The sequence below is a fragment of the Micrasema longulum genome, unplaced genomic scaffold (assembly GCF_059751315.1).
Source record: "Micrasema longulum isolate JH-2025_06_02 unplaced genomic scaffold, ASM5975131v1 h1tg000402l, whole genome shotgun sequence".
NCBI classification, from domain to species: Eukaryota; Metazoa; Arthropoda; class Insecta; order Trichoptera; family Brachycentridae; genus Micrasema; species Micrasema longulum.
In genome coordinates this window covers 852,436-874,935 of record NW_028277602.1, presented here as the reverse complement: position 1 = coordinate 874,935, position 22,500 = coordinate 852,436, and the positions used below count along the sequence as shown (strand labels likewise).

At 31.3% G+C, this 22,500-nt stretch overlaps 1 protein-coding gene across 1 annotated transcript in view; it reads left to right on the top strand.

Moving 5' to 3' along the window:
* The window catches only part of LOC148281886 (uncharacterized), a 99,256-nt gene that overhangs the window by 56,013 nt on the left and 20,743 nt on the right, over positions 1-22,500 (top strand). The window lies entirely within an intron of this gene.

The following is a 22,500-nucleotide window of genomic DNA, read 5'->3' as shown; positions in this document are numbered from 1 at the left end:
ACAGTAGTAATCATCATCATACGATGGTCTGCATCCGATGGTGAATAGGGCACAGCATTGCCACATTTAATTAAGCACTCGTCCAGGATTCCAGCTCTTAATCTGGTAGTGGTCCCGTAGCTAGTGTTGCGGACTCGCGAGTCAGAGATCCGAGGTTCGAACCCCACTCTACCCCAACTTGATTTCCATTTTCTAATAGTGAGTTATTTATAACTCGTTGAAAATGGCAAAAAAAAAGAAATATTAAGGTAAATTAGAAGAACGCTAATATTTTTTTTTTCTTTAAAAAAAATAAAAAAATATCTTACGTAGAACTGTATTCTTAACCCGCCCGAACACGGCGAATCATAGGGTATACCTATTATACGAAGATTATATTTTGCTTAGTCTTATAATGCAAATGGCAGTACAGGGAAACGAAAAAAACATTTTACAACTAGACACCTACACTTTATTCTAATTTTTTTGGAAATAAAACCCGGAACCTAATGCATAGTAAAATAAAGTTTAAACCACTACACCATGGTGTGGAAAGTCGTATTGCATTGTAATATTTATATTTAAACATCAATTTAATATAATTGTGTCATGAAATACCTTGGTTCTTTGTGTCTCACGTGCTAGGTATTCGATTCTTAATAACTGTTTATATTAAACTAGTTATTTCCTTAATAGTGTGAGTAAATGTAACATAATACCATGTATGATACATATACGGCTAGCATTTGCATTCAGTCACAATTCTATTGTTTCCGATAGTGAACACATACATTAAGAGTTAATAGTACTATAGATTCTAGATAGTTCTAGATTCTCGCAAGAGAAACACCAATAAATATTATCGTCTTTGATTGAATAAATTCCTTTAATAATCGTTGAATTGGCGCTTTAAAAAATCACGAATGTTGAATTGATGAGAAACTCAAGCCTCGAAATTGGATACAAAAAAATAGAGGATTAAATTATAATGCAAAGATTCTTGAAAATGTAGGAAAAACATTTTATTACTAGTCTATAAACAAATAAAAACACATTAAAAACCACTGACCTTCCCCATTTACCTACTTTTTAATAAAATAATTTGTATCAGAAACTTGTAAAAAAAAAACTGGTCATATGGAGACTTATCATCGTCATCATACTTATCCGCACCTGATTGTGTCAATAGATTGTTTATTGTCTAAGTTTAATTGTCCATCAACAAATAAAAAAGAAATAAATAAAACCACTGAATTTCCTTATTGCCTCAACATTCAACAAATTATTACAACTGATATTTTGTGAAACATTTTTTCATGTAACGCTATAGACCAGATGAAAATAATAACTATTAGATAAAGAAAATGCAGATGAGAATAAATTAAGTGTGCCTTATAGTTCGCCCAAAAAATGAGGAGTATTTTTCTGAATTCAAGAGATTTTAACTCAAGAGCCCGTATTCTGTCGGAATTTCGATTTGTAAGTTCGTTTGTCTCCTATATATTGGTCGCTGCTAAATTGTTAATCACCCATTCAATTGAATGGCTAGGCGGTTCATTAAATGCTGGCATGCAATTGAACGGCTAGTAGCTCAACGTTCAACGAGTTGGCTGGTTAAAAGCTAGCCCTTTGGAAACGGCTCAACCAGAAACCGCCAGGTAAGGTTAGGATAGGTTAAATTAAGTTTAATAATAAAAATATTTATTAATTAACTTTCCAATCATACTTATATTTTTTGTTATTAAACTTAACCCAACCTATTCTAACCTAACCTAACTTCACATAACAAAATAAATAAAACAATTATTATGGTTTCATTCATATTAAAGTGGTTAATCGACGTTCAGCCCTTTCATTGCTTGTTGCTTTTAACATTTTGGCTAAGTGTCCGTTAGCCATTCAATTGAATACCGGTATTTAATAAACAGCTTATCCGTCCAATTGAGTGGCTGATTTAACTATTTGGTGGCGACATATTCATTACACTCTAACGCAATCAAAACCGTATTTCGTTCTTGTTCCCGTTCATACGATACGAATAAATTTACGAAACGAATTAGTTTCAGAATAAGGCCCCAGCTTACTTGAACCTACCTTTCTATTACAAATTTGGTACTAATACAAATTACTGTTCCTATGACAAACTCTGGTTTTATCACCTTTAGAACTAAGTAAGCTATAGCAGATACAAAATTACGTCATTAAATACTTTTGTTTTTAATTTAATGTACCATTACTTAGCTCAATTACTTAAATAAATATATTTATGATAACCATTATGAAAAACACAAATAGGTATACGAAATACACGAAGGTATAAGTTATATCTAATTCCAAGTTTACAAATGAATTCCATAGTTTATTTGACCTTTTTAATATAGTGTTCTTATTTTTATGCGTAATAATTCAAATATTTTATTTCATAAATTAAATTAATATAAAAAATGCAACTTCTTTTGGCTTCTATTATGAAACGCCTGGATGATAAAACATATCCTTAGAACCCTAAATCCATTTATTTTATATTTACTATTTTTCTTTCCTGGATCCTCTTCCTGTCTACGTCCAAACTCTTTACCTGATCTTACATTCCTCATAACATAACGCATATTAAGTATTTTTATTAAAAAGTTTATATGTGCAAACTCTACATGCTCACTAAATTAACTGCTGTAATTTGAAAAAATATACATCTTTATTAACATATTTTTTCAAATATGTAATGTACAAATGTTATGACATGTGGGATAGAAACAAGAGCTGACACAACCAGGACAAATAATTTGTTTAGAACATCAGCAATGAAAACTTTAATGGGCAGTCAAAAGGAGATCGCTTAGAGACCGAATCCGCAATAAAGAATGAAGACGGACCAGTGGCACCGAAGATGTTGTGTGATGAATCAGAGCAAAAAGAAAATTTTGGAGATACCAACAGAATGAACAACTCCAGAATCCCTGACATTGCTTCCAAGGAATTTTCACTTGGTCATCATCTTCCTGGTAGACCGTCTAAAAGATGAAGAGATAGTTGGATCTCTACATCCTAAGATTAGCGGCTTTCTGCCACAACAGTTCAACAGATTTTAACGAAGAGGAAAAAGAAGAAGGAGAATGTAAAAATTGGGCAATTTTTAACCAGTTTGTTTTTTGGTTAGCTGGAAAAAATTGCTTTTAGCAATAAGCCAGCCAAAAGGCATATATTTTAAAACTTGGTGTTTTAAATTAATAAATATCGGACGATAACGATTAAAAGCTAAATTGTGTAAATAAGGCAGTTTGTCAAAAACGTGATTTGTATTTTTTTAAAAGTTAAACCTTAATGTTAGCATGTTTTAAAGTTAAACCTTAAATGTAGCAACTAAATTAGTGTCGCTTTGCAAGGTTACGTTTGTAAAGCTAAATTAAAATCACATCTCTACACATTATTAAGATTTGAATGACCACATGAAGTTACTGAATGTAATTTCGGGGTGACAATGCTTAACCACAAAGAATTCATATTATTTTGTCAAATTCTTGGCTGCGAATTAAGATTTCTCTTTCATTAGAAGATGGCGTGGAAAATGTTAGTAATTCTAAGTTATTTGAGGTTAACTGAAGCGTGATTGGGTTTGCACGAATTAAGCACGCCATTGTTACTTTTATCAAGGCGTGAAGTCGTATAATTTAATTAAAATAACGGTAAGCAGTGATTTACATAAGTCCTTTGACCAGAAGCCCTATGTTAAACTATTCTCTAGGCAGGCATTGCGGTTATTGGACACGGCACGACATAATACCACTGCGCTCGTGAACACCTTCGTATCTACTGTCATATTATTATTATTATTATTTATTTGGACATTGTCTACTTATACAATTCATAGGGTATAAACCGTTCAAATTATAAACTGTTCAAAAATTTATATTAAAAATAATGCTTCACAAAAATCGCACTTTTACCTCTTTCCAATTGTTCCAAGAAGCTTAACTTTTAGATCTAAGACAAATATATTGTTTTCAATGTTTAAAATATATATTTAAGAACCAAAATTTATTTACAAGTAATTCAAATAGATCAAGTCAAAGAAGGAATCGTGTGTTAGAAATACCACATTGTAAAACGAGGCTCGCACAGAGACATGCATATTTTATTGGCCCAAATTTTTTTAATTCTTTTTTTACTGATAATATTGCATTGATTCCAAACCTTCAAAATTTTCCTTCTTTTAAAAAACATGCATTATCCTGGATTCAAACTAAAGATATGATCTCTTTTTTTTCTATCGTTTATTTTGTTGCCCTATAATAAGGACTATTTTTGTGTTTTTTAAAAATATTTTTTTATTCCTTTTTTAATTACTTAAAAAAAAAAATACCATGTTATACAGAATATATTTATTTTTTCTTTCTTATGTTATACAAAAATATTAGACTGTCCATTATTTACTATAGGAGCAAAATTCATTATCATTTTTTTGTATACCCACGAACAGGCCATGCCTTTGCGGGATTTTTGTTTACTATTTTTCTATTAATATGTATTTCATTGATATGTAATTATGCTTTATTTTTTTAATACTCTGTTTTATTTTTATGTTTATTGTAAAAAAACAAAAAAAAATACAATATAAGGATAGTTGAAAAAAAAGTAGCATTGACAAACATAAGGGACACCAAGACAAGATCTGGACTATTTATTTAGTGCTCGTTTAAATCGTTGTAAACATAAATAAAAAAGTACAAATTTTGTCTTCAGTTAACAATACGACAAAGACGTCATATGAAATAATACCATATACGAGTACTTAACTCGTAAGGTACATCATCATCATTCCTTTTCGCACCCGATGGTGCATAGGGCAATGCATTATTACACCAACCGCATCGTATCTTATTATTTTTTTTTACACAAGGGTAACTAAAATAAGACCTAACGCTTCTGGTGCCTTTCCAGGGCCCCGATTACAATGGGAAGTTAACAGAGTTATCTTCGACTATCTATAAAGAAAAAAACGATATTTGAGTACAAAAATGAGTATATTTGCATGAACATTTAAAGTATATTCGTCGGTAATAATAATTAAACATTTTTAGAAGAAAAAATTGTATGCTTATTCTGCTTTTCATACAGAAAACTTAATTTTACTTTTTTATAGATAAAATTGTAGAAAAATGTTAATTTCCCAATTTAATCGGGGCCCAGGGGTTATAAAATATTTTAGGGTAAAAATACATTTTTAAATAAATGTTTCATGCAACTATAACGGGAATCGAACCCTAGATCTCTTGAATGGTAGGCAAACGTGCTGGTTATTTGACTACGAAGCGGACAAAAAATCTTCGTAATTTTAACGTTCATAAAAAATAACGTTAATGGGCAAATAAGTTATTTAAAAAAACTTTAAGCACCGGCCGAATACACATGGAATTTACCCTGTGCCCGGCCTATTTTTGTGAAATTTCATGCTTTGTGAGGGGTTTCTTGTGTCATTATTTTGAAAATACTAAGTTAAATCAATTCTAACTTCTCATATTTATTTGAAACAATTTAATAAGTCATTTTTGCATGATAGTTTTGCCAACGGCCTTTATGGAGAGCCACATCGCAATGTCTACAGCGTCTCACTCCTTTTTTTATGCTTTGTATCCCGGAGCCGTGTAAACACGTGATTATAATAACCACGCGTTGTGTCCCGGTCCCGTGTTTTCACGTAGGTTACCAGCAGCGAAAAAGTACCAATAAAAGTCACTAGGTATCAATAAAATGTACTTTTTTGGACAGCTGGTAAATCACGTCAAAACACGGGATCGGGACACAACGCGTGGTTGTATAATCACGTGTTTACCCGGCTCCGGGATACAAAGTGCTAAGATAAAAGTTAGAAAATGCATTTAAGAACATTTGAATTGGTGTAATATGAAAATCGTAACATGTTTTGTTTACTAGAAACTCAATTTAAATTCGCAAATCAATTGTACATATATTTATTTTTTCAAAAATTCGCATAACGATGAACTCAGCATAATTGCTCTAAATTTCGTTACGTGCTCAGAAGTTATTTCTTTAATTGCGTTTTGTAACATTTTTACTCTATAATTAGATACACTATTTTGAAAGTAAATATGGCAAAACGTGTTAAGGAGCTCATTGACATTGACTCAAGTATCCATAGTCCTTGAATAAACAAGTTATCACAGTCCTGCTTTATGCATATGTGAACAGAAATCACTGATCAAATAGATCCATTTAACTAATCCCTAATCAAGGTGGCATCGAGTCAATAACAAACAGTAGTGGGCTATTTTGCGTGGGATTATGCATATATGAACATGTACACGTATGCGTGTTCAGTTTTCAATAATACACCATTAAACTATTGAATGCTTAGGAATACAAATCCAATTAAACCATGTTCCATACTTTGATTTATATAATTATTTTCTCTCTACTTAAGAGGATTAAATTCTGTAAATGTGGGTGAATTTATTTCACTATTTAAATTAAACTTTAGTAGCCCACGTGTTTTGTCAAAGCAATAAGCTTCAAATTAAGTAGGTAAGGGTATAATTTTTACATTAACAGCTTGTATTTTGTAGCGTAGTTTTTTTTAGTTTTTGGAATTTCAGATATTAAATTTTGTGATGTAAAATGATGTACTCGGCGCTAAATAATGACTTCAAACGAACGGTTATGCAATTTTAGTTTATATTGCTTATATTTATTTATTTAACTTTTTGTCCATAATGTTATTTGAACATTGGTGGGCTTATTGCCAAATGGCAATTTTTCCAATCAACCTGTAAAATAAAAGTTTTATTTTTATAATTCAAGTTACAAAACATATTCAATAGAAAAAAAATATTAAAAAGCTATAGATATATAAAAATAGAAAGAAACGTATTTGTTTATAAATTACCTTAAATCAAAACTATTACTCAATGGGAAAAAGGAAAAAAGAGGAAAAAGGAAAGGAGGAGAGATTAAAGAAGAGAAAGGAGATGTTTCTTCAGACGTGATTTAAACAGAGATAATGTAGTAACATCTTTGATGGTGGATGGTAGATGATTCCACAGTCGAGCCGCATGTGCACTATATAAGTTAGAGAAGAAAGAGGAATTGTGGATGGGTATTAAGAGAGTGCCTTGAGAATTAGAACGAAGAGGTAAACCATGAACTGATAAGCGTTGAACTTTTTCGCGCAGGTACATAGGAGCGTTAGGACTATGAAGTACGTTGAACAGAAGTGAGAGGGAGTGATAGCCTCTCCGTTGTCTAATTTTGATAGTAGGGGCGAATAGTCCAAATAAGCGATTATGCACAGCTAACCATTATATTTGACTTTTGATTATAATGTTTTATAGTAACTATGTCTTAAAATCACTACCACCGTTTATATCTTCCTACAAAAAAATAATCTATGAAATGCGCCCAGCGCTCAGCCCGTTCTCAGTGAACGGTGAAACTAGCCGATTACTTCAGCTTATTCCTCCATACAAAAAAGTACACTATATTTTATATCTTTAACCAAGTTAGGTTTTTAAGTATTAAAACAAGCTTGCAGATAACAAATATTGTTTTAAGATTCTCTATTTGGGAACTTGTATTTCGAACATTATTTCAGAAAGACTATTTTTCTTTGAAAGGGTGCCGTTGATATATTATGTATCACATAGGACATGTGGCGTTCAAAGTGTCCAGTGCTCAGTGTTGATATTCAAATCCTAATGGAAATATCTACTAAATGTCATGTTGGTATATTTTAATAGGCTTTTGTACAAGAGTTGTATTAACAAAGTGTAGATTAAAGCTACGACTATCGAAAAGTTAATAATAATAATCTTTGTTTGAGTTGATTTTCACAGAACCACAGAAAAAATAGTCATCCATAATTATATTAGTAATATATATTATGTACTTACATGTGGGTACAAATTAATGATAAATTTTTTTATTACCCATAAAAAAATCGCCTCGCCACTGGCTTATAGCAATTACGCTTTCAGCACTTAATCGCGCTTCAATAGGCGATTAAAATAAATACAATACAAATATGTTGTTTAATAGGCGATTAAAATAAATATTTATTTATTTTATTTATTTATTTAATTTTACAATACGCCCAAGGGGCATTTACAAAAAATATACGGGTAAGTACAAACATAGTAAGTAATAATTAAAAAGATAAACAAAGCTTTTTGTATAAATGTAGAAATAATAAAAAGCATACTGCCATGCAAAATAAAAAGTAAAACTTTACACAGTAAAAAAGAAAAAAATATATATTTATGGATATAAGAAAAGTAATTGAAATTAAAAGCAAATTATAAATAACTTGTAAATACTATAATACAAATATGTTGTAAAAAGTTTTTTCAAATATTTTCCGTAGTGAAATTAAAATAAACTTTATACGTAAGCAAATAATAAATCAAACCAAAACATGAACTATTTTAAATGCAAAATTTTTAATATTATTTTTCGAATCGGTATTAACATTTCGGAAAAACCTGATGAAATTTATTAAATTAAACACTGTTATGGACAATGCGTCCACTTAAAATTATTTTGAGCACTTCTAAATAGTTTCGGAAAGCGGACCTTTTTTTGGACAGCAGCGCAACTATTCTGAACCGCTCTCGCGGCCGTAGAAAACACTTTAATCTCGTGTATTTACATACAAAATACGCAATGTAAAAGTGTTTTCTACGGCCACGAGAGCGTTCGGAATATCACCTCATGTACCTATTTATAAACATTGAAGTTTACTCAAAATCTGGACGTAAAAAAATGATTGAAACGCAAAAAAATATTTTATTTAAATTTCATATTTTCATCCAATCTTGATTTAAACTTATAGTCGTACTAGTCGTCATGCGTGTCGTCAAAATCCACACGTTGATTGATATTTAATTTTATTTTTATTTTTAAGTATTAGATAAACACTATTTACTTTGGTAAACAAATGTTTATCGCAGGAGGCTAAACTAGCAGTTCACAGCGGAGTTCTAGTGCCAACTCTAATGTAAGGGGGCGAAGTATGGAATTAGAAAAAAGATGATGAAAGTAGGTTGAATGCTGTCGAAATGCGATCCCTCAGGCGAATGTATGGTATATATATATAAAACGATTTTCATTTTTTTTCATTTCATTTCATTTTTTTGCACCACAACAGGCCAGGCGGCCCAATCACAGTAGTGAATTACATTACAGAGCAACCAGCTTTGAGAAAAATCACATTTAATTTTTGTGTTCTCACCGGGAATCGAACCCGGAACCTTCCGCGCGTGAGTCAAGCGTCTTGACCACTACACCACGGAGGCCGCCGATGTATAGGTGCACAAATGTCGAGATCCGTGAAGTGTGTAAGGCTGAGACATGCATTATTGACAGAATCAAGAAAGGGGTGCTGCGTTGGTTTGGACACGTAGAGCGAGTGGACAGCGAAAGAACGGCTAAAAGGATCTACGATGCAAATGTTGATGGATGCAGAAAACGAGACCGAGAAAGACATGGCACGATCAAGTCCATCAAATACTTGAAGATGGACATGTCAAAAGTAGGAATAATCGGCGTGCGTGCATTAGAAGATTTTTTACTTTTTTTTTGCACCACAACAGGTCAGGAGGCCTAATTAAAGTGGTGAATTACATCACAAAGCACCCAGGCTTGAGAAAAATCACAAATGTATAAATGTAGAGGAAACGAGGTCTGTATGCCAAGATAGAGTGACATGGCGTTCTATCCTCTCTGCCTACCACTACGGAAAACGGCGTGATGGTTTGTTTGTTTGTTTAGATAAAAACCCAGCGAAAGAAAACCGATTGGAGATTAGTTGGTCTCATGATGTGTTGGTTAGTGAGTATGCCAGCCATTAAATAAACAAAAACGATACGAAAGTATTCTTAATACAATATAAATCAAATTACCTTATGTAATTTTACCGAATCGTTTCGATTTTTTCAAGTATGTAATGGAAATTTAATGATTTACTTTATTTCTATTAAAACAGTAAAAGCTCATGTATCGGGTATCATTTAAGTATTTCGTGTTAAGTACTCTTGCATTCCATATTTGTAGAAAAACACTTGAATCAGTTGACAGAAGACAGAAGTAATCTCCCACGTCTTTTGTAAATATTAAGCATAATAATATGCACGGGGAACAAAGAAACATTTTATTATTCCTTAACTACACGAAAGTGAATCGTGCTACTTGTGTCTCCTCCAAATATGGACGAGTATTTCCACAAATGTTGAGATCGGATTTGTCATCAACAGAAATACATTTTCTATTGTTATTCATTCAAAGACGTTTATGACTTAATTTATTAGCTGACGTGATGAAGAAAAATCGTATTTGGGAAATGTCACGAGTCGTGACAGTAGCTAAACAAAATAAACATTTAGTGTCTTGGTAATTTGGTGGGTTTTAAAAATTACGATATGTCACGAAGAAATTACCGTAGATATTACCGTAGAAGGACATGGCATGACCAAATTCAACTAATACTTGAAGATGTGTACGTCAAAAGTCGGAATAATCTGTGTGCGTGAAATAGATGTATGAATGTAAGAGAAAGCGAGGTCTGTATTCAAAGACAGACTGGTATGGCGTTATATCTGCTCTGCCTACCCTAAAGAGAAATGGCGTGATGGTTTTTATTTGTTATTTTAAAATACATTGTTACGTCATTGCATCAAATGAGATTCAAAACTTCAGTGCAACGGGAGATTGAATATAATAAATGTTTTCTTATGAGCGGCAAAAATTAGAGCATTCAATTTTACGGCAAAGTTTCATGCAATTGTGTGAAAAAAATCATATTTTAATTAAAACTAACTACTTTGAACTACATCACTGGTTCATATGAATCAACCAATGATAAGAGAAGATATCTGGTTTGCTTACCGTAAACGGGCCAATCGGCAGAACTGGTAGAGAATAAGAAGAAGAGAACCTCTGACGTTTCACGCGAAGTTATTTTAGAAAAACAAAACTTGAAAAAATCATAGCGCTGATAATGCTGATAAATGCGCTGATAATGCTTTGATTTTTTAAAGTAAAAAAAATATATGTATAAAAATTGAAAAAAAAATTTTTGACTTACCCAATAATAATATTTTTTTTTCTAAATCCACTGAACTTCCTCATTAACAGTCTCTAGTGCTGTATTTTGTTATGCAAATGTTAATCCTCATTATGAACACCATTTTTTAAAAAATTTTTTTTCGATAAATATAATTTCATGATTGATACTGTCGGTCGGTCGAACAATGAAGAGAGGTCTTAGCAAAATGTCCGTACGAGGTTTTCCCAGAGCACGAATTATGTCATACCCAAAACCCGCACGACTTTTGCTAAAGAGACATCTATCATTTATCGCACCGAGAGTGTTCAATATTTTGAAAGAGCATTTTCATTAAGCTCTCAAGGAAAACTATTTTCAAGAAAGGAGTCCTTAGCGGGAGGGATTTGAGTAGGAAACTCCTTGATGATTTTCCGAATATTTGAGTTTACTGTTTACCATATTGATGTGCTATCCTATATTTGTGGAGATATACTCATGTATCTGTGTCAACTGATTGCTCGTCCCATCTTAGCACAGGACTTTTAGTCCCATGGAGTTGGGACTTATGTCTCAAATAATGTACAATAAACTTATGTATGTAAATAAATAAATGATTTTATTTTTCTATACAATTTACTTTTATGTTATAGCTGTTACTTTCCAAAAAAGAGACTAGATCTTGTGCTTGGAGAGTGACTTACACTGTTATATTTATTTAGTAATTTGAAGTTACATATATTATTTCAAACAATAATACTCACTATACTAATAATAAAAAGAAAAACAGAAAATAATAATACAGTAATACTTATTAAAATAGACAATAGTTTTTACTTAGGTTAAAATAAAATCTTAAAGGTTACTTTGAATTTATTGAATGATATATAAGTTTTAATATTAACAAATTACAACAGGGATGGAGAATACCTTAAATAAGGGAATATGGAAGTCTAGGCATTTACAGGGCTTATGACCTGTTATTGGCTGGTTTAAGTGGGCACTTTAGACACTGTGTAACATTCACCATTTTGCCTAAGTTTGAACATCCATATGGATGATTCCATATTCCCTTATTTAAGGTATTCTCCATCCCTGTTGTAATTTGTTAATCTTAATGACTCCCGAGGGGGTGAAATCCAGTCTTTTGTCTACGAACATTTGGACAAACTCAAATATTGTAAGCTTCAATAGTTTTTAGTTCATTAGGGTGATTATTGTAATTTTTTATTCATTCGAAAACAAAACTATTTTGACTATTATTTGTGTGGAATTTACGAATCGTTTTATACTGTTTTATTTATGGGTTGTTTCTTTCGGTTAATTTATTCCCAGCTCAGGATTAGACATGTATTATGTTGGTCCCACAGATATGTTAAATCCCCCATTCAGTGGTTGGTCCATGGAGATGGAAAATAGCCAATTTCGTAATTGTGAATAAAGGGTAAACAAATAAACAAAAATGAATTAAGGTTTCAACATAATAAAACTTATCATCGTAATATGCAATGATATAATAACGATTCGTGTCAATATCCAAGCTTGCAGCTACATGAATCTCAAATGCAAACCAGTTTAAGATGAAAATAAAATGAAAATAAAATGAAAAGATAGCGGAATGTGGAAAGGGCGGAGGAAGAAATGTAAACTCGTGAGATGTGGGAGTAGTTGGGACTTGTGACTAATCGACCATAATGTATTTTATTAATAATATTTACGATTATTTACTTAAGTCTTAAATATTTGACCGTATTAATTTCTATATTCCGTGAAGGGGAGCATTTCTCAAAAGGTAATTGGCGTGTATAAGATGACTGTCGCGCATGAAATTTCGAATTGAGGGTATTAGAAGCAAACTTGGAAACCTCCACCAAAAACCGAAAATTAGTTATTAATCCCAAAATAAAGTATATGTAATACCTACCTAAACAATAGCGTAATTCAAAATCGTCTCTAAATCTTGCAAAAACAGATTTCAATTATACTGCTTGACATCTCAAGTTTAGCATTCTCCGTTGAGTTGGTGAAGCATAATTAGAAATCTCATAATTCTTTTTTGTAAGTTTTTCGCAAATATCTCAGTTACTTTTTAAATGAAGATTTCCACTTTCTAATTTTTGCTTCAAATTCCCCTTATTTATCCACTTTTAAATTAAATAATTTGGACCAGAAACTTCTAAAAAAAGGTGGTCATATGGAGACTTATCATCATCATCATCATATGGATTGTTCATTGATACACCAAATCTCAATTATTCGGTACATGGTGATTAGTCCAGAGGCAATAAAATATTGCAGTACGTAACCACATTTTAACAAATTATTCCATATCGACCTTGCCAGGGGATCTCAGAAGTTGTAGGTGCACGTGCTAATCACTAAACTCTTCTACACTTGGATTTCTTTTTTAAAGAGTTTTACCTGCAAGTAGTTATCAAGCTGAAAGCACTAGTCCAGGATTCTAGTTATATTTTACATTCAGAACTGTATTCTGCCCGGACACAAACGGGGACTTTTGAGTGTCTTATTTGTATGACTGCGAGGCAGGGTGCAATTTATTGACAAGTCTATACATCTAGACTATGCCTTTGAAATGCTGGTCCATATTACAATGGATACAGATACTATCCGTGGTTGTTCCCATCTGACTTCATACTGAGAATGCTTGGCTACAATAGTTTGGAGAAAAGAAGAAATGCATACTTGCTTATGTTTTTTTTCCGATTAATCCGTGGTATTACGACCAACATAGGTGTAATAGAGAGTATTTTTCTTTATGTTCCTAATGACTACCTTTTATTATTAGGGATAACTTATATAGCGCCATTTTCGTAATATAATACCTCAAGGGCGCTTCACATAGAGATTCTTTAGATAAATTAATTTAATTGAAGCTTTTAAATTTGTAATTTAATTAAAACAACTTATTTTGTTATCACATGCTACGGATTTATTCAAATGGTTAAGAGAACAAGTGGGTTTTAAGTTTTTTCCGAAACATAATTTCACCTCTGCTGCGAGAGCATTCCATGCTATAGGGCCTGCGACCGCAAATGCGCGTTTACTGAATTTAGTGCGCTGTTTGCGTAGAGGTTTAATAACTTTTTCTCTCGCCGTAGACGTAGCTGATCTAAGCGTAAGACGCCTCTCGGCTATGTCATCTGGAATGCATAGTTTCTTTAGATATTCCGGAGCAGAGTTGTGCAGTGATTTATACGTAAGTCAACAGAGTTTGTATTCCACCCTCCGTGGAAAATGTAGCCAGTGTAATTCCCGAAGCAGTGGAGTAATATGACTGAACTTAGAGATTCCGAGAATAAGTCTCGCTGCAGCATTTAATACAGACTGTAGGCGAGTCATTTTGTTCATTGGTAGACCTGCATAGATACTTTTACAATAATCGACTCTAGACACTACAAACGCATTTATTAATTGACGGGTGGCGCAACCGGCAAATTTTTGCGTTTGCATTTAATTTGTCTCAGCTGGTAGAAGCATGAACTTACCGAAATAGCTGTTTTATCTTCTTACTTGCAGAACCAACCTGCCGATGGTAATGCCAGTAGGAAGAGCAATGTCTTTACTCAACCGTATCTCTTCGGATATCGACATCTTTCATATAAGTGAAAAAAAATAGAGAGGATAGCATCCTTTTTCTATAATTGCTGGGTATTTTTATTTTACCATCTTTGTATATTTAAATTAAAGTATGATTTTTTTCGTGTTATTTATGCCTTGAAATATTTTTGTACTCGTACATAAACGTTTACAAAAAATAAATAAATTGAAAAATAGGAAGTTATCTCCAAATTATCATTAAGTAAAATTGAATTCTATGGACAAAAATGTATATATTTGTACAAAAAATTTAAGTATCTTCGTCGGTAATTCGCAATTAAACATGTTTTGATAAAAATAATTATATATTCCAATAATGTTTTGAGTGTGCCCAAATGTTTGCAGACTGGCTGGATATTCTCCCTAGGGAGTTTTTTTATCTTAATTTGTTGCAACTGAGGGAAAATATTTTTGAGAAGGAAATATGGAAGTCCAGACCCACATGATAAAGGTTTCAGCTCTTTTACTTCACAAAAGTCAACAGATGGAAAAGTTGAGGAAGTAGGCAGAATGGTTAATGTTACACAAAGTGTAAAGTTGCTACCTTAAACCACCCAATGACGGGTCATAAGCCCTGTAAATGCCTAGAATTCCATATACCCTTCTCAAAATTGTTTTCCCTCTCTGTTACAAAAATTTAGATATATTATTCGATTTTTCATACAGAAAATTTTATTTTACTTCATAGGCAATCGAAGATACCTCCGTTTACTTTGCATTGAAATACAGGCCGAGATCCCATAGAAGAATACTGGGATCAAGGCTAAAAGAAAATGGTCCAAAATGTTTAATATTTGGGTAAATCATATGAACGCAAATATTTATTTTTTTAAAACATAAGAAAACACATTACAATTGGTGATAATCGACACTTAAACGCATTATAAAAAAAACTTGTTAATAAGGAAGCTCAGTTGTTTTATTATTTTTTTTAATAGATTATTAAAGAAAGCTTATTAAAACAGCATTTCGTAAATAAAAATACTGCGCACCGTAGCAAATCGGCTAAATTCCGAACAACGCCAAATAGAGATGCGCAGAAAAATTACCCGAACGAAAGTCTTAACACAATTTTACTCTACCTACCTATATACAAAATAATAAAAGGAAACATTATTCGTTTAATGAATTGTGTCAGTGACCAATTAGTTACTGACTTACATATAAACCAATTAGTTTTAAAATTCGTTAACCAACTGTACTTGCACCGATCAATTTCTGGTAAGGCTATTCTATCGATCCACTTTACTGCGTGACTCAAAACACGGAACCTAACAATGGTCCATCCTAATGAATTTAAATGACATAATTTTAGAAATTGATAAAAATGCTTCACTACTAAGACTAGCTCAAGCTACAAGTCTAGACTCGTAGCCGTATTATGTATTCGTGAAATACTAACCCTAAGTCATCAAAATATTTGTTTTTATATATTTTCCCACGCTCCTCAGACTCGTCGGTATGTTTACCTGCTTTGCACCTACCGATCTAACCTACCTGCTCAAATTCCTCGCAGAATGCCTCCGAAACCACAGAACTATAAACTGTAAAGCGACAGTGAATTTGTAGCAACGGATACCCAAAACTTGTACAAAAAATGCACTTTCATTGAATTTCGATTTCTTTGTAGAATTTTACGGTTTACAAATACACGAGTCTGGAATGCCAACAAATAGAATTACTGTGATCTATCGTGAGTTGGCCGAACATTTTTTTATATGTGCAATTGCTCGATTATTTTTGACATTTGTTTTTTGTTTTGTCTTTTTTTGAGTCAGTATTGAACAAACAACTAAATGCGTTCATATTGATGACTTTTGCAAAAAAGAGCGTTGTACGCATAGTGACATTAACGATTAAAAACTAAAAATTAGGCAATTAAAACAATACTTTTAACCGACAATTATCACGTATTGAATTATATTGTAACTTTTTTTTTTTTAAAGAAAAGTAAATATTTGCGTTCTGGGAAAAGGGAAAAAAGAGGAAAGAGGAAAAAGGAAAGGAGGAGAGATTAAGGAAGAAAAAGGAGATGTTTCTTCAGACGTGATTTAAACAGAGATAATGTAGTAACATCTTTGATGGTGCATGGGAGATGATTCCACAGTCGAGCCGCATGGACACCATATGAGTTAGAGAAGAAAGAGTTTTTTAATATTTGCGTTCTTATGATTTACCCAAATATTTAATTTTGAGGGCCATTTTCAACGAGTTGTAAATAACTCACTATTAGAAAATGGAATCGAGTTGGGGTAGAGTGGGATTCGAACCACGGACCTTTGGTCCGTGAGTCCAAGACACTAGCCACGGGACCACAACCCGATATAGAAGATAAATATTTTTATTTTAAAAGGAGTAAGAGATTAACAGGTTGAAATATACTAAGTGCTTTTCGTTTGTTTCTTAATTGAATACTTTTTCAACTTATTAACTTTTATATTCACATTGAATTGTTTTATTGCTTACACAAATTATATTGCAATTTAATTTCTCACGCTGTAATGCGAAATTTAAGATTGACATCGTACATGTTTAAATCAAACTCAATCACAACCGCGTAATTACCTTTTTTGATTCTTGTTTATTTTCTAAATCATAAACGCAAGATCAAACTTGATTAAATATTATTTTGTATTTATGAAAGCTTCTTTCTCTACTGTAAAATAAAACATACTTACATACTGAAAATACTAAACATGATGTCAAAACTTTCATTTCTTATTGATACATTTAAATGTAAAGCTAATTAATGTGTTACTTGCCACTTTATTTATTTTTCAAACGGTGTTAGAAATCACTTTTAAGATAAATGACCGCCTTTATCTGTTCATACAAATTTGACTCACGTTTTCAGCCTCGTTTCACGATATTCACGTTCAAAATAATACAATCGCGCAAGTGCTAAACTTTTTCTAACTTTTCTGTAAATATCACAAACAAATACACTTACATATTCATAAAACAGTCTAATAAATTGAAAATAATAACACACTCCAAAAGTGCTCCTCCTTATTGGTATTTAAGTCTTGCATTTAATAAAGTGAATATTCATTCAGGCGCATGAACGAATCCAGTTTTGTGTATGAATCATTGTTTGAAAAGTGTTTTTTTAATCTATTTATTTACAATTTTAAAAAAAGACGTTTTAGCTTTACATATTAAAATATGTATAAGACAAAATGACTTGACCTTTTAAGGCCTCGTCTGGTTAATATGGTCATCATGTACTTTTAAATGTTGATTTGAAATTTGTCTCCAATATATATTTTAAAAATAGTAAGCTTAGCCATTGTACATATAGTATTTTTGACTGTCCCGCATTTATTTTTGTCGCTTAATTTATTTTACAGAAACATACATTCACAATGATTAAATTACATAATAAAGATTGGGTTTAAAGACAGACTAGCGAAGTTTCTAAATAAAAATTATAAATATTAAATTATGATACATTTTTAATGTGTGCGTGCGTATATTATATATACAAGTGTATCCAGAAAATATCGGGAATTTTCGTTTTTTGAAAAAATATATTTATTTATTCGTCTTCATTAATGTTGTCGCCTTCAAAATAGTCCCCATTAGATATTATGCTCTTGTGCCTTCTATTTTTTAGATTTTATGCAATATTTTATCAACTAGAAACCCGTGTACGTGTGTTGAAAATTGATTGTCTCAATTCGTTCTATTCAGATTATTCGTTTCTGTATTTCTGTGGTAAATTGATGAAGTAACACTTTTTGACTCCACCTACTGCGACCTTCAAACCCATTTAGAGTTAATTCAACGGTGTCTGATGAATGATTCTTCGAAGAATGAATAATCGATACGGCACTTTGGATTTAAGCCATATGTTATATGAAAGAAATTTCCAGGTGCTGTACGAACTACATTCATGAGTTGAAAGACGTTAAGTTATGGCTTCAATTTTTATTGATTGATCTAGGTATAAAGCACGAAGAAATGTTTCATTTTTACAAAAAATGTTTACATTTGATCCACAGCATTTCTAACGATAGTCTAATCCAATCTAGATAATGGAAAAATATAAACAGAGGTCACGAGAAGAAGCATTATTTTCTACTAGGTAACTAATAAAAATATTAAGTGTTTACATAAGTTATGTCCGTTTTTCTCTAAATGAAGAGAACAACAAAAAATAATAACAAAAAAATATTAAATAATGTATTCTCCTTAATTATTTTACCAAGAACTTAAGTCAATAATTCATAGATCTTCACTGTACACTGCGCGAAAATCGCAATCAGCATTATTCCCTTGATTGAACGCGAAGGTTTTAAAAATTTTCATTTTTATTTATATTTTTTTAAATTTTACGGTATAGATGCTGAAGAAAAGATTAATACCTCCAGAAACCTAGTTCTCTTAAGTAAATTAAAGTGGATAAATACTTAAGTTTCATTAATTAAAAGAAACATGTTTTAATACAGAATTTCACCTTACACATTCTAAGTTTGAATGTGCTATCAGCACTTACCTGGATCGTTTTAAAGGTTTTTTGGCCTCTTTTCGCGCATTGTCAAAACATTTTTTTTAGCTTTAATGAACGGTAAATGATTTTTATTTTAATTCTTTGTTAACAAAAGATTCGCGTTTTTTTTTTAGAATTTATATTTGCTGCTTTCACCGTCAGAGAAACCTAAGTATTTTGTCTGTCACCCTCAATTTAATTTTCCCAATCCTGACGGTGATAGGGTATTAGTTTGTTAGTAACTGGAAGAAACAAGTACGATCTAGAGAATCAGAACCGTTTACACTAGATATAACGCATTTTGAAAACCCCATAGGCACTTACTATGAATTTTTTATCTTGACTTAAATAATAAAGCTAGGCCAAAATAAATAGCGGGCTATTCTATATTTTTCTAGAACACCCCTCATGTGGAAGCTTTAAATACGCCTGTGGTATAGAAAGTGTGCATTTGGCTATCATGGACGAAGTTCTAGGTTCGATACGTAACAGAATCGACCCCTTTCACTACAATATACGTAATCTCATTTCAATTCAGTTTTCCTCTGACTAATAACGAAGCATAAGTTTGGTTATATTGGCTTCATGTAACACCTTAAAATACGCTACAATTGGTGTACCAAAGAAGAAGGCACCCTTTGCACCATTAGATACGGATTAGTATAAGAAGAAACATAATCTAAATATTAACATATTACAACAGAGATGAATAACATTTAAGAAAAGGTAATATAGAAGTCTAGGCATCTACAGGGCTTATGACCTGTCAATGGCTGGTTTAAGTGGCCACTTTACACACTGTGTAACATTTACCATTCTGCCTATATTTGAAACTGTTGTAATATGTTAATATAAACAGCTCTCCAGGGAGTCGAATCCAGTCCTTGTCTACAAAAATTTGGACAAACTCAAAATATTGTTGATAATTCGAATGATTTTTTACTAAAAGTCTTAAGCGTGTCTTCTGTGTTTCATGCGTTTTTACTCTAGGCTTGTTTATTTTTTGATAAACAAGTGCTGATTAGATTCGATAAACGCTCGGTTGCTTTCGAGACAAATATAACTTTAAATTTAGCGCTACGTCTGTGTAAACAATGTTTTTATAACCGCATAAAGAACCTATGTGTATGTGATTCAAATTAAATGTGGAAACCTTTTTTATACTCGTAATACACATATTTAACAAAAATAATAAAATAAATAAAACAACTTTGTTTTCAACCACTATTTTTTTTATTATTTTTTTCCACCGACCAGTTTCAAAGCAAACAAGCTTCTTGGTCAAGGTTTACGTAATTAATGAATTAATTATGATAACTAAAATAAACTTTAATATTACAGTAAAAAAACACTTAAGATGCTTAAATAATAATAATTTTCCTGAATTCGCAAATCATCTGATTAAAAGTACTTCATGTTGAAAATAAAAAGCATCAACTAAAAGTATTTCATGTTGAAAACAGAATATTAAAATTAGACAACTTAGAAATCTTAGAAATTAAAAAAGAGATTCATAATGAGAAAAAAATAATCAATAACCAAATTAACAAAATTTTTTTTAGTCCTCTTCTGTCTAGCTTCGAAAATATCAAATAAAAAAAGTAATTTTGTAAAAAAAGTAAAATTTAATTTGATATCATTATATACAATTATATACAATGATATCAAATTACCACCCTTGTAAGAAAAAAAAGCTTGATTTTTTTGGTCCACGTATAATATTTAGTTAACATGATAAAAATAAAAAAGGAATTAATTCATTAGTTACGTAAACCTTGACGAAAAAGCTTGTTTGCTTTGAAACAGGTCGGTGGAAAAAAAATATAAAAAAAATAGTGGTTAAAATAATTTTTTTATTATTATTATTAAAAAAGAAATATTTGCGTTTTTATGATTTACACAAATATTTCATTTTGAGGGCCATTTTCAACGAGTTGTAAATAACTCACTATTAGAAAATGGGAATCAAGTTGGGGTAGAGTGGGATTCGAACCACGGACATTTGGTTTGTGCATCCGAGACACTAGCCACAGGACCTGAACCCAACTAAATTTCATATTCCAATTCAGTTTTATTTATTTTATTATAATGAATAACCACAAAGTAAGTGCTTCAAATATAAACTTTATACACATATTTAACGTTTTCTTCCGTTGGATTCGCAAGGGCCGATTAATTAAATTTAATGTAAGAAATCTCAGTAAAAATGTATTATTATGTATCGTATCATCAATAATGAAGACATTCGTTGTACCACAAGATGCGGAAAGAAGAAAAAAGAATCGTATGAAGAGATACGAGATATATCTACAAAAACCTGTTTTTTTATTAAACCGACAGAATTATACTACGTTTTATAGACTAGTATCTACTGGTTCAGGAAACAAGATAATTGAATGATTAGTAACGCTAAAATAATCCTTCGCTAATTTCAAAATAATCGTTAATAAACTACGAGTCAGGGTTTGATACCTCGGTAGTGTCATGGAATCTAGATCAGACGACCAAAATTCTAATCCCGCTTAATCACGACTCGATTCGCACTTTCTATCACGAATATTTGAAAATCTTTCCGTTGATCATAAAAACGCAAATTAATATTTTTAATAAAAATCTTACTCGCACAAGCCTACATAATATTATGTAGCGGTTATTTAATTATCACATGAAAAAATCCCTTGAAATGTTTTTTCACAATGTACTTATATTTTGTTGCGAATAATTATATAAATTATGGATACTTAACTATTGTTCACTAGAATTTGTAATACTGTTATTTAAAAAAATATAATTTGTTGAATTTTCAAATATTTTTTGTTTCAATTAAACATTATATTCGTAATGAGATTATTTATAATTATTAGGTTTTTTATTAACTCTCAAAAGACTGTGGTAAACAATCCCTTTGCGCACGGTGATGTAACATCGTGTTACCACAAGTAAAAGACAAAATATTCTAAAGTTCAGTAAACCAATAAATCTAATAAACACATTAGTTTCCATTACTATAATGTAAAATTTTAGTTCCCGGTTTTATCGATCGTCTAAACACAACTATAAAACTATGTATACCGTAACTATCAAAAAAAAGGAATATATTATTTAAAAAAAAAAATGTTTCGGTAGTCAGATGGAAGATTTGAAAATGCTATATTTTTTTCTGTTTTTTAGTTTTCAAAAGTTTTAATTAATATTTTAGTAAATACACATAGAAAAAAAAAACAGCACCATTAGAATGGTAATTTATTATTGAAAAGCAACACCAAAATATTTTAGTTTGTGGATTGAAGTCTTGAAATTGAGTCGTATTTCAGCTCTCCTGAAGATTTTTGAAAATTACAGATAGTCCCTTCTGCTATCT